Source organism: Apodemus sylvaticus, chromosome 5 (genome assembly GCF_947179515.1).
Source record: "Apodemus sylvaticus chromosome 5, mApoSyl1.1, whole genome shotgun sequence".
Lineage (NCBI taxonomy): Eukaryota > Metazoa > Chordata > Mammalia > Rodentia > Muridae > Apodemus > Apodemus sylvaticus.
The window spans coordinates 137,237,825-137,251,242 of NC_067476.1; positions in this window are offsets into that span (position 1 = coordinate 137,237,825).

Genomic DNA, 13,418 nt, shown 5'->3' on the forward strand with positions numbered 1-13,418 from the left:
AGTCTGAGGCAAGATATGAGGACCAGAAAAACCTGGAGTGTTCAGCCACATCCCATACAGAAGCTTCAAAGACTGATCTGGCAAAAGACTGATCTGGTGCCAATGTGAAGTGGCTCCTTGTTGGCCAAAGATAAAATAGTCTGAGAGTCAGAGTAGGAATGTGATGGACTGAAACTTATAAACTATTCTTAAACCCATGATTCAATAATGACAAAAGCATCCTCACAATGGGGCGACCTTTGGAGGATAATGGAAACAAATTAATTGTCTTGGAATCCAGTAAATAAAGAGAAAGGATCAAACAGTAACTTCATCCCTCTGTGTACAAATCCTACTGCTCGTGACTTTGTTCAGGCTGCCATAACAAAACACTGCAGGCTGGTGGCTTAAACGACAGAAATGCATTCCTTCTATCCTAGGATCCTGGAAATACAAGACCATGGTGTCCAGAATTAGTGTCTGTGATGCCTCTCATTGGCTTGAAGATGGCCACCTTTTCTCCACATTCTAACTTGGCCCCTGTGTGAATGTGGACAGAAAGACAAATTTCCTGGAGCATCTCCACTTTATAAGGCATCCATTGCTATTGGATCAGCCTCTCTGGCCTCATTTTACCTTAATTGTCTCCCTGTTGCCCCAAATGACCATTCACAGTCTGTAGAGTTAGGTCATCAACAGAGGAGCTGGAAAGAGGGTACAAGGTTCAGCCTGCAACAGTAACAGCCTTAGTTACTTAGAATCAGCCTTTCTCAAAACTGAGACAAGGCACCTGACAAAAACAGCCTAGGGAAAGAATTCTTCATTTTAACTTGGGGTTTCAGAGAATTCAGTTCACTGCCCTTGGTTCTGTTGGTCTGGGTGGACGTAAAGCAGATTCAGGAGGAAGAGGCAGTCCACCTCATGGAAGAAAGGAGTCTGAAAGAAGAGAGGAGACAAGGAGATAGTCCGCGCTTGATGAATCTGGCCCCACCTTCTCAAGTTTCCACCACCTCTCCAGATGATAATGCCAGTTGGGATCAAATGTTCCACACGAGCCTGTGGGGACATTTTACATTCAAACCACAGGAGTAACCAAGGGCAATGGGGAAGGAACTCTCTTCACAGATTATTCTAGTAAAGAAGTGAAAAAGAAAAGACAGAACATCTTCATTTTCCAGTTTCCGATGAACTCATTCCTGTAAGCATTGAGCATTAGTGGGTTCTCACAGGAGAGAAAGCCAGGCCCGTGTTACACCATGGGAGAGGGCTGTTCATGATGAAGACACGGGTCAGGCCTTGCCGTGAAAGTGTGAGAACCTCTTGAGTTCTTTGTATATATTGGATATTAGCCCTCTATCAGATGTGGGGTTGGTGAATATCCTTTCCCAATTTGATGGTTGCGTTTTGTCCTTTTAACAGTGTCCTTTGCCTTACAGAAACTTTGTAATTTTATGAGGTCCCATTTGTCAATTCTTGATCTTAAAGCATAAGCTATTGGTGATCTGTTCAGGAACTTTTCCCCTGTGCCCATGTCCTCAAGGGTCTTCCCCAGTTTCTTTTCTATTAGTTTCAGTGTGTCTGGTTTTACATGGAGGTCCTTGATTCACTTGGAGTGAAGTTTAGTACATGGAGATAAGAATGGATCAATTCGCATTCTTCTGCATGCTGACCTCCAATTGATCCAGCACCATTTGTTGAAAAGGCTATCTTTTCTCCATTGGATGTTTTTGGCTCCTTTGTCAAAGATCAAGTGACCATAGGTGTGTGGATTCATTTCTGGATCTTCAATTCTATTCCATTGGTCCACTTGTCACTGTGCCAATACCATGCAGTTTTTAACACTATTGCTCTGTAGTATTGCTTGAAGTCAGGGATACTGATTCCCCCAGAATTTCTTTTGTTGTTGAGAATAGTTTTAGCTATCCTAGACCCCAGGGAACCAAATAACCCTATTAAAAATGGGGTACAGATCTTAACAAAGAATTTTCACCTGAAGAAATTCGGATGGCCGAGAGGCACCTTAAGAAGTGCTCAACATCATTAGTCATTAGGGAAATGCAGATCAAAACAACCCTGAGATTTCACCTTACACCAGTCAGAATGGCTAAGGTCAAAAACTCAGGAGACAGCAGGTGTTGGCAAGGATGTGGAGAAAGAGGAACACTCCTCCACTGCTGGTAGGGCTGTAAGATGGTACAACCACTGTGGAAATCAGTCTGGAGGATCCTCAGAAAACTGGACATGAGACTTCCAGAGGACCCTGCTATACCTCTCCTGGGCATATACCCAAAGGATTCCCCGGCATGCAATAAAGATACATGCTCCATTATGTTCATAGCAGCCTTATTTATAATAGCCAGAAGCTGGAAAGAACCCAGATGCCCCTCAAAGAAGGAATGGATTCAGAAAATGTGGTATATTTATACAATGGAATACTACTCAGCAATTAGAAACAATGAATTCACAAAATTTTTAGGCAAATGGTTTGATCTGGAAAATATCATCCTAAGTGAGGTAACCCAATCACAAAAGAATACACATGAAATGCAATCTCTGATAAGTGGATATTAATTAGCCCAGAAGCCCTGAATACCCAAGGCACAAATTTCATAACAAATGACTCCCATGAAGAAGTATGGAGAGGGTCCTGATCCTGGAAAGGATCGATCTAGCATTGGAAGGGAATATAAGGACAGAGAAAAAGGAGGGAGGTGAATGGAGAAGGGATAGAGAGAAGAAAGTTTATGGGACATATGGGGAGGGGGGATCAGGAAAGGGGAAATCATTTGGAATGTAAACAAAGAATATAGAAAATAAAAATATTTAAAAAAAAAAGAAAGAAAAAGAAAAAAAAAAAGAAAAGAAAGTGTGAGAACCTCAGGTTATTTCCGGTTACAGCAGTCCATGCACCTGCAAGCCAGCACTGAGGAGGCAGAGACAGGAGCATCCTCTTCCTGGACTGAAGTCAGTGCTGCCGCTACTTCTCATCCCCACGCTGGAGAGGCATCCTCAGTTAAAACACGTTAGCCACCTCAGGGAAGGCGAGCATCTGAAAGACCACAGAATTAGCCCAGCCCACAGGCTGTGGGGCTCAGTGTGGCCAGCAGAGGCCCCAGGAAGGAAATCAACCATGGTGATGTCAGCCCTGGTGGACATCAGAGCAGCAGCCACTGGAAAGAAGAGACCACGTCTCAGGGGCCCTGCCCACTCTCTGTGCATGACTGGCAGCCTCCAATTTTGAGAACCCAGAAAAAAGCTTCGCCTTCACGTCACCTTTCTTTATCATGTTTGTCTTCTCTTGTGAGCCAAGCTCTTCTCCTGCTACACCTTCAGCAGGATTTTTACTCCATTGTATCAAATGGTACATCAACGCAACTCCCTGTTCTCTCAAGACCCAACGAGGACATTATTGTGGACACCAGGACCTGAGGATAGGGAGGAAGGCTGTAAAATGCTTGCCAAGAAAGCACGAGAACAGAGCGCAATACCCATAACTCATAGCAGATACTATACCCACAACTCATAGCAGATACAATTCTTTTTTTTTCCCTGTGGGTTTCTTTTTTTTTTTTTTTTTTGAAAAGCATGGTCTTTTATTGAAAAGGGGAATAAAAATATTTTATGATAAAATTGAAGATTTACATGGAAAATATTTCTGATAAAATAGAAGAGATAAATAGAAAAATACGTTAAAATTGACAATTTTCATGGAAAATTAAAGAGTAAAGTGATAGACATAAAAACATTGCTCAATTAATTGAAAAAGGAAGTAAAAACATTTTATGATAGAATTGAAGATTTACATGGAAAATATTTCTGATAAAACTGTAGAAAATGTCGAAAACATGTTAAAATTGAAGATTATCATGGAAAATTTTATATAGATATAATAATGGTAAGCATAAAAGTAATTCTAAGTTGATTAAAAGTGGATTATAAATATTTTCAGGTAAAATTGCAGATTTGCATGGAAAATATTTCTGATAAAATTCAAGAAATATATAGAAAAACATGTTAAAACCGACTATTTCATGGAAAATTATACAGATAAAATGGTTGACATAAAAACCTTTCTAAATTAATTGAAGATGGGATTAAAAACATTTTGTGATAAAATCAGATTTACATGGAAAACATTTTTGATAAAATAGAAGAAATATATAGAAAAACATGTTAAAATTGAAGATTATCATGAAAAATAATGCACATGAAATGGTAAACATAAAAACATTACTAAATTAATTGAAAGAGGAATTACAAACATTTTCTGATAAAATTGAAGATTTACACGAAAAATATTTCTGTTAGTCTATGTCTTTTTATTGGGGAATTGAGTCCATTGATGTTAAGAGATATTAAGGAATAGTGATTGTTGCTTCCTGTTATTTTTGATGTTATTTTTAAGTTTGTGTGGGTATCTTCTTTTGGGTTTGTTGAAAGAAGATTACTTTCTTGCTTTTTCTAGGGTGTAGTTTCCCTCCTTGTGTTGGTGTTTTCCATCTATTATCCATTGTAGGGCTGGATTTGTGGCAAGATATTGTGTAAATTTGGTTTTATCATGGAGTATCTTGGTTTCTCCATCTATGGTGATTGAGAGTTTTTCTGGGTATAGTAGTCTGGGCTGGCATTTGTGTTCTCTTAGGGTCTGTATGAGATCTGCCCAGGATCTTCTAGCTTTCATTGTCTCTGGTGAGAAGTCTGGTGTAATTCTGATAGGTCTGCCTTTATAAGTTACTTGCATTTTTTCCCTTACTGCTTTTAATATTCTTTCTTTGTTTAGTGCATTTGGTGTTTTGAATACTATGTGATGGGAGGACTTTTTGGTCTGGTCCAGTCTGTTTGGAGTTCTGAAGGCTTCTTGTATGTTCATGGGCATCTCTTTCTTTAGGTTAGGGAAGTTTTCTTCTATACTTTTGTTGAAGATATTTACTGGCCCTTTAAGTTGGGAATCTTCAATCTCGTCTATACCTATAATCCTTAGGTTTGGTCTTCTCATTGCGTCCTGGATTTCCTGGATGTTTTGTGTTACAAGATTTATGCATTTTGCATTTTCTTTGACAGTTGAGTCAATGTTTTCTATGGTATCTTCAGCACCTGAGATTCTTACTTCTACTCTTGTATTCTGTTGTTAATGCTTGTATCTTTGGCTCCTGAATTCTTTCCAAGGTTTCCTATCTCTAAAGATGTCTCAATTTCTTTATTCTTTCTATTTCCACTTTTAGATCCTGGATGGTTTTATTCAGTTCCTTCACTTGATTATTTGTGTTTTCCTGTAATTCTTTAAGAGATTTTTTACCTGTTGACCCATGTTCTCCTGTATTTCTTTAAGGGATTTTTTTTTTGTTTCTTCTTTAAGGACTTTTATCTGTTGACTGATGTTCTCCTGTATTTTTTTAAGGGAGTTATTTAAGTCCTTCTTGAAGCTCTCTATCAGCATCATGAGATACAATTTTAAATCCAACTCTGGTTCTTCCGGTGTTTGGGGTATCCAGGACTTGTTGTGGTGGGAGAACTGGGTTCTGAGGTTGCCAAGTAGCCTTGGTTTCTATTGGTAGAGCTCTTGTGCTTGCCTTTTGCCATCTGGTTATCTCTGGTGCTAGTTGGTCTTGCTGTCTCTGGCTGAAGTTTGTCCCTCCTGTGGGCCTATAAGACTGTGTCTGTACTCCTCGGAGACCAGCTCTCTTCTGGCAGGGTCTGTGCATAGAAGGCTGTGAGCCACCTGGCCCCTGGTGCAAATGGCAGCCTGAAGACCTCTGTCCCGGATGCTCCACTGATCATGTGCCCTGTGTGCTCCCAGCTGTTTCCTTCCAGAGAGAAGGTGGAGATCTTATGTCCATGCTCAGAAGTGAAAGCGCTGCTGGGAGATCACTCTCCCCTGGCGGGCTGTGCACAGAAGGCTGTGGAGTTGCCTGGCTCCCCGGTGCAAATGGCCCAGATTCAATTCTTGCATAGATAGGAGAGATGCTATTGTGGCCCTGCCCCTTACTGAGGGACTTCTGGCAGTTGATAGTGTCACCCTTCATTGAGGATATTGCCATTGTTAGGATTCCTATGCTCAATTGGAAGGCCCCACACCCACGAACACACAGGGAGCAATAATTAGATTTGACAGCTTATCGTCCTTACCATCATCATCATCATCATCATCATCATCATTTTAGTTTTTCAATATAGAATTTCTATATGTGGACCTGGAACTCATTCTGTAGACCAGGCTGGCCTTGAACTCTGAGATTCACCTGCCTCTGCCTCCTAAGTGCTAGGACTAAAGGTGTGCACCAGCATCACCTGGCAACAGCCTTTTCTTTTTTTAAGACATTAAGTTAGAAGGGGAACTGTTGAAAGGGATATGGGAAAACTGGAGGGAAGACATGAAGGGTTAAATACTAAATTATTTCACTGTATACATATATAATTCTCAAGAATAAAGAAAAGATATTAAAAGAAATGAGAACACAATGGACATACCTCAATACAGTAAAAGCTATGGATAAAAACTAAAGATTTGTTATTCTTCTCCTTTATACATTTATATCTTTTATGCATTGCTATCTTTGTTGGACATTATTTTTTTCTTCCCTAGTTCCTTTTGCTTTATTTGTTACCCTTTGTGTTTCTGCTTCCCAGCATATATTTAGTAGTATTTGATTTTATTTTAGTGTTTTTGGCATCCTCATGTTTTTGGTTTTTATTTCCTTCCTTATCTAATTTTGTTTCTGAAGTTTTTAATTACTGAGAAATCTTTGCTTTCCCCTCTTTGTCCCTGAATCTTTCCATTATTAGGCTTTTAAGAGTAGGATAATCAATAATGAAATGCTCATAAAACAATCTGAAGACATGCCCTGCAAATCACCAGACAGAAATGCAAGAATCAAGAAAAGGCAAAGCAACACAAGCCCTCCAAAGGAGGCTCACTCCCCAGCTGTAATTCTATGCTTTGAAACAGATGAAACACCAGGCGAACATTTCAAAACGTTTCTGGTAAAAATGATCAAAGACCTGGAAGAGGATATTAACAAGTAGATAGATTCAGTTAGGGTCTATCAGTTCTATTCTCCTAGAAAAAAATGTTCTAAAGGTTTAATACAGGGAGAAAATCAAGAGTAAACCATAAGCTAACCATTCAGAAAAACAACCAATAAAACTATAGGCATTAATAAACACCTAAAGAAATAGTTTTATAATAGTTATAAATGACTTAAACTCACTAATAAAGTGATGCAGACTAGCTGAATAGCTTAAAAAACTAGATACAACTATTTGTCATCTTCAAGAAATATATAGACTGATGGGAGACAGTCTATCAAGTACAGAGTAACAAAAAATAAGCTGTTTTGATATCTGATAAAGTATCAAAGTAGATATAGTAATTGTGTTCTTATTGACAGATGTGCAACCAAAACTGACTTGGGTTTATTTGGCTTCATGTCCCAAGTTGTAACTCAGGCAGGAACTGAAGTAGAGGCCATGGTAGAACACTGTTTACTAGCTTGCTGCTGGTTCACTCAGGTCCCTCACTGCCCACGATGGGCTGGGCCCTCCCACATCAAACATTCATCAACGAAAAGCTTCACAGGCGTGTCTGAGAGAAGGATTTCTTAGTTGATGTTCCCTCTTCCAAGACAGCCCTAGCTTGTGTCAAGCTAACGAAAACCAAAGCAGAACATCAAGAAACTATTCATCAAGCAATGAATAGATATGCACCAAATGCTGTGACTCCAAATTTCATTTTAAAAAAGAGACGAGAGACATAAAAGATTGAATAGTCCCGATGCCATCCCTCTCATCCCTAGACAGTTCATCTGGGCTGAAAATTCCAACAAACCATCAGCGTTGGGTCTGGAGAAGTGGCTCAGTGCTTAAGAACATGCAATGCTCTTGAGAAGGATGGGGATTTGACCCAGCACCTGTGTCAGGTAACTCAAAACCATCTGCAACAAGCTCCAGGGCATCCGATGCTTCTGGGCTCTGTGACAACTGCACTCACGCACACATATACAGAGAATTAAAAATAAAATGAGTCTGAAAAAAGAGAGAGACTTCAGTGTTGACCACACTATAGATCAAATAGATCACACACACACACACACACACACACACACACACACTTTCACCCAACAGATACAAACTACATATTTCCAGCAAACCAAAGATCCTTCTCTAAGAGTCCCTAAGTGACAAATCAAGTCTTTCAAGTACAAAAGAATTAAATTGATCTCCTCCTTCTTATCAGAACACAGTAGATGAAATGAGACACCCAAAGCACACAAACACATAGATGCCTAACAACACGCTCTCGAACGGCTTGCGGGACGTTGAAAAAGCAGGGATTAAGTGTAAGGTTCTTAGAATTGGATGCAAATGAAAGCAGAACTTTCTCTGAATGCTAACATTAAAAAGCCAGAAGGATCTCAGAGGAATAACCTAATGATGCACCTGTGGCTCCAAGAAAACAGCAAGGACAAAGGCTGAGGACCAAACCCAAAGGCAGAGAAATAATGAAGATCAGGGCAGAAACCGATCAATGGGAGGCTGAAAGAACAATGTATAGATGGTCAAAGAGTTGATTCTTTGAAAAAGTAAACAAGATTCACAAACTTCTAGCTAAGTAAACCAAAGAAGGTCTTAAATTAGAGAGGGAAGGCGGGGGTGGGGGTGGGGGGGTGTAAAAACACAGTCCAAGAATGGAGCCGTGTGAGAATTCTGAGTGCTTATAAGGAAACTACAAGAAAACAAGAGGCTCATGACCCCAGTTTTTAATGAAAACCCAGACTTGCTCTTGCTATGTGTCCTTGTGCTCCTCCCAGCTGGAGCGGACGGGAGTGAGTTTACTTCAGCTGTTGTTATTTGTGTGCCTTTATGGAAAAACATAGTTGCTTGTTTCCATGTGTGGCTGGTCCTTGTGACTGAACATCTCAGTCATGTGATTCTGCTTAACCCTCACAGTATAAATCGTTGGATGCTTTGAATAAAGTTAGCTACTGCATGAGACTTTGGTGGGCCTCATTTTTAGGCCCCTGCTCTCTCAGGTTCATGACACCAACCAGAGTGGTAAATAGGAGGTTACCAGGGTCTAATAAATCTGGAGGTATTTTGAAACTCTATACTCCAAAAATGGAAAAGCCTGTAAAATAATAACTTCCTAGATACATATATAATTATAAATTTTAAATTTAAAGATATGTAAATGACTCAAACAGACCCAGAACAATCAACAAGACTGAGGCAGTTATAAAGTCATCCAACACAGAAAAGCCCAGGACTAGATAAGTTTACTGATGGATTCCATCAAACCTTTAAGGAAATGCTACCACCAATGCTCCTCAAAATGCTCCATAGAATAGAAAAGAAGGAATTTTACCAAACTCATTCTATGCAGCCAGCATTATCCTGATACCAAAAAGGGATAAAGGCACCACAATGAAAAAAAACTCTAGACTAATTTCTCTGATGAGCATAAATGTAAATTTCCTGATAAAAATCTTACAAACAAATGCAAAAAACAAGAGCAAAAAACAAAACCACATGAAGATGACATACCATTACCAAGCTGGCTTTATTCTAGAAGTGTACAGTTGGTGTAACATATGAAGATCAATGAGTATAATACAACACATAGATTTGATAGAATCACATGGTCATCTTAAGCAAGGCAGAAAAGGGCCTTTGAACAAATTTAACATTCCTCCATGATAAAATCCTCCAAAGAAACGAGAAATAGAAGAAACATACAGGCTACATATGGAAGACCTAAATACGGTGGGCCTAAATAAGGCAGACACATAGCCAACATTGTCCTAAATGGAGGAAAACCAAGAGCATTTTGCTAAGATCTGAAATGAGGCAGGGGTGCCCACTTTCTTTGTTCCTATTCAATATTGTGTACAAGTCTTTGCCAGACAATAAAGCAAAGGAAGTGGATTAAAGGGCTCTGATTAGGAAAGAAAGAGGTCAAATTATTCCTAACTTGACAGACCCCACAGGCTTCACCAGAACACTCTTAGCACATTAAACAAACAGCGCTGGGTGAACTGTATTTCCATATGTGAATGACTGAAAGATCCTTGTCTCTCACCCTGCACAGTTCTAAATGGATCAAAGACCTTAATGCGAGACCTGAAGCTTTATAATGAGCAGAGGGAAACACAGGTAAAGCCCTTGGAGATGTAGGCACGGGCAATGTCTCTGGAAATTATCGAGAATGAGCAAATGGGATTACGTGATGGTAAAACACTTCTTGATGAGGTAAACTATCTGCAGAGTTGACAGCCAGGCTACAGAATGGGAGAAAATCCTTGCCAGCTATACCTCAGACAGGGGCTAAGCTAGAGAACTGCAAAAATTAAATACCAAGCAGGGGAATGGTGGTGCATGCCTTTAATCCCAGCACTTGAGAGGCAGAGGCAGGTGGATTTCTGAGTTCGAGGCCAGCCTGGTCTCCAGAGTGCGTTCCAGGACAGCCAGGGCTACACAGAGAAACCCTGTCTCAATGCCCCCACCCCCCAAAAAATTAAATACCAAAAAAGGAAAAGAAATCTTCTAATTACTAATTAGGCAAGTGAACTTGACTGACAGTTCTCAAAAGAAAGCATACAAATAATTTCTTGGAAAATTGTTCTATATCCCTAGTCATCAGGGATATGCAAACAAAGCATATTGACAAATCACCTCCAGTCAGAGTAACTGCCACAGAAGAAATGGTAGCAAATGCCATGGTTTGGATATAGGGAAAACAAAAGGTTTATTTGTTGTTGGTGAGACTGCAGCCATATACAATCACTGTGAAGATCTCCGAGGAGGTTTCTTTAAAAGTTAAAAGTAGAGCTGCCATATGACCCATCTATGTCTATCTATCGCCCCTGGGTGTAGACTTTTATCTTATCATGAAGATGCTCACAAACTCATGCTCATTGCTGATTGCCTAAGAATAGGAAACAGAAGCAACCTGGAGGCCTGTTGACCGGTGAAGGGATTAAGCTATTGGAACATATACACAATGGAATTTTATGTAGTCTTAAAGAAAACAAAATCACATTTCCAGGAAAATGGATAAAACAGGGAATTGTTATATTGAGGAAAACGGTCAGATTTGAAAGACAAATGCACCATGCCTTCTTTTTTTTATGAAGAACCTAGACCAAAAGTTATTTGTATGTCATGAAAGTAAAAAGGGGATTGTGAGAGCAGAGGAAATGTGGGGGGGGGGGGGAGAGGGTGTTGTAATACATAGGAAAAGAAAATAGTAGGATAAGTGGATATTAGCCCAAAAGCTCAGCATACCCAAGATACAATTCACAGACCACATGAAGCTCAAGAAGAAGGAAGAACAGAGTGTAGATACTTTGGCCCTTCTTAGAAGGGGATCAAAATACCCATGGCTCACAGCCAACCAATGGACTGAACATAGGGTCCCCAATGGAGGATCTAGAGAAAGGACCCAAGGGACTGAAGAGGTTTGCAACCCCATAGGAGGAATAACAATATGAACCAACCAGTACCACCAGAGCTCCCAGGGACTAAACCACCAACCAAAGAGTACACATGGAGGGTCCCATGGCTATGGCTATGTAGCAGAGGATGGCCTTTTCAGACATCAATGAGAGGGGAGGCCATTGGCCCTGTGAAGGCTCCATGCCCCAGTGTAGGGGAATGCCAGGTTAGGAAAGTTGGAGTTGGGGGGTTGATGAGCAGGGGGAGGAGAGATGGGATAGGGTTTTCGGAGGGGAAATGAGGATAACAGGAGATAACATTTGAAATGTAAAGAAAGCAAATATCTAATTTAAAAAAAAGAAAGCAGTAGAGTGACAGAGGGCAGGGAAGGGACTAGCTGGGGGTGGGGGTATGGGGCCAGGCAGTGGGGGAGGAGACCAAATATATGCTAACCTGAAACATGTTTTTTTTTTTTAAGTTATCCATGCTAGCCTGTCACTGATATGTGTGATTTTCCTCCATGTTTCACTTTATTTAAAAAAAATTTTTTTAAAACTTACAAATCGAGTTTTTTTCTTAAATGACATACAAAGATAATTGGGTGTCAGCGGGTTAGGAGAAGGGTTTGTAATTTTGAAACCTGACAAAACAGAGTCCTTCAATTGGCATTGAAGGTATATATAATCACGGGACTAAAGAGATGGCCTGGCAACTGAATGTCTACTGCTCTTTCACAAGCCAGAGTATGGTTCCCAGCAGCCATATCGGACAGTTCCCAACCTCCTGTAATTCCAGCTCCAGAGAATCCTGCACCCTTCTGGCCTCTGACGCACATGCACATGCACACACGCACGCGCACGCGCACGCGCACGCGCACGCGCGCGCGCACACACTCACACCTTGGCAAAGGTTAATGATTTGTGAAGAAAGAAACAAGATAACGAATGAGAGATGCTCCCGTTTGTTAACACCTGGGTAAATAAGTCACCAATGAGTCACTGCTTTCGTCTATTAATCTGACAAACATTAGGAGGCTGGAAATGCTGAGTGTCGCTGGAGACACGGCAGCAAAGAGCCCTCCACCCCTGCTAGAAGGAGTGCGGAGAGGAGGAGCCGTAATGGGCCCAGCTACAATAGGATTTAAACTTGTCTAACAGGCTTGAGAGGCATTTGGGAGATCCCAGCATCCCAGGGAATCATGGGAAGAAAGGCTCCGTTCTCGCTGAACGGAAGGGCATCCACAAACACTCAGGCTTCTCTCGGGAGCCCACTACATACTCCTCACACCATCTTGGCTGAGGTTTTGGAGCCTGTATCATCAGAATGAATCATTTCCCTTTGCTGGGTGAAGCTAATCAAATGCACGTTCGTGGTCATTTTCATTTGTGGTGTGGTGACTGGAAGCAGAGAGCAAGAGCTGTGGGGTTTCCAAGGAAAGCCGCGAGTCCCTGGGAGTTTCTAGCTGGAACTACCGGAGAGTCACCAATATAGACATGGTATTTAGTGTCATGGGTCAGGCCAGCTGTTCTCAACCTGTGGGGCGTGACCCCTTGAGGGGATGTGGAACGGCCCTTTCACAGGAGCTGCCTAAGACCATGAGAAAACACAGATATGGAAAAACATTATGATTCACAACAGTAGCAAAATTACAGTTATGGAGTAGCAACAGAAAGAATTTTATGGTTGTGGGTCATGCCAACGTGAGGAGCTGTATTAAAGGGTGGCAGTGAGTGTTAGGAAGGCTGAGAACCATTGGTCTAGACAAAGCCACTGAGCAGAAGTAGAGAGAAGGACATGAAAGGCTCCCAGGGCTTAACTCTGTGGCCACCAACACCTCAGGAAGGAGGGGAAGGAATTACAAAAGAATCATATCCAGTGCTCGAGAGCCAACAGGACAAGGACTACATAGTGACCCGGGAGGTAGCAACAGAGGAAGAAAAGTTGACTGGTGTTGAAGGAAAGGACATGAAGACAGAGAACACTGAATGAAGAGAAGTTTGCTTTCTGTT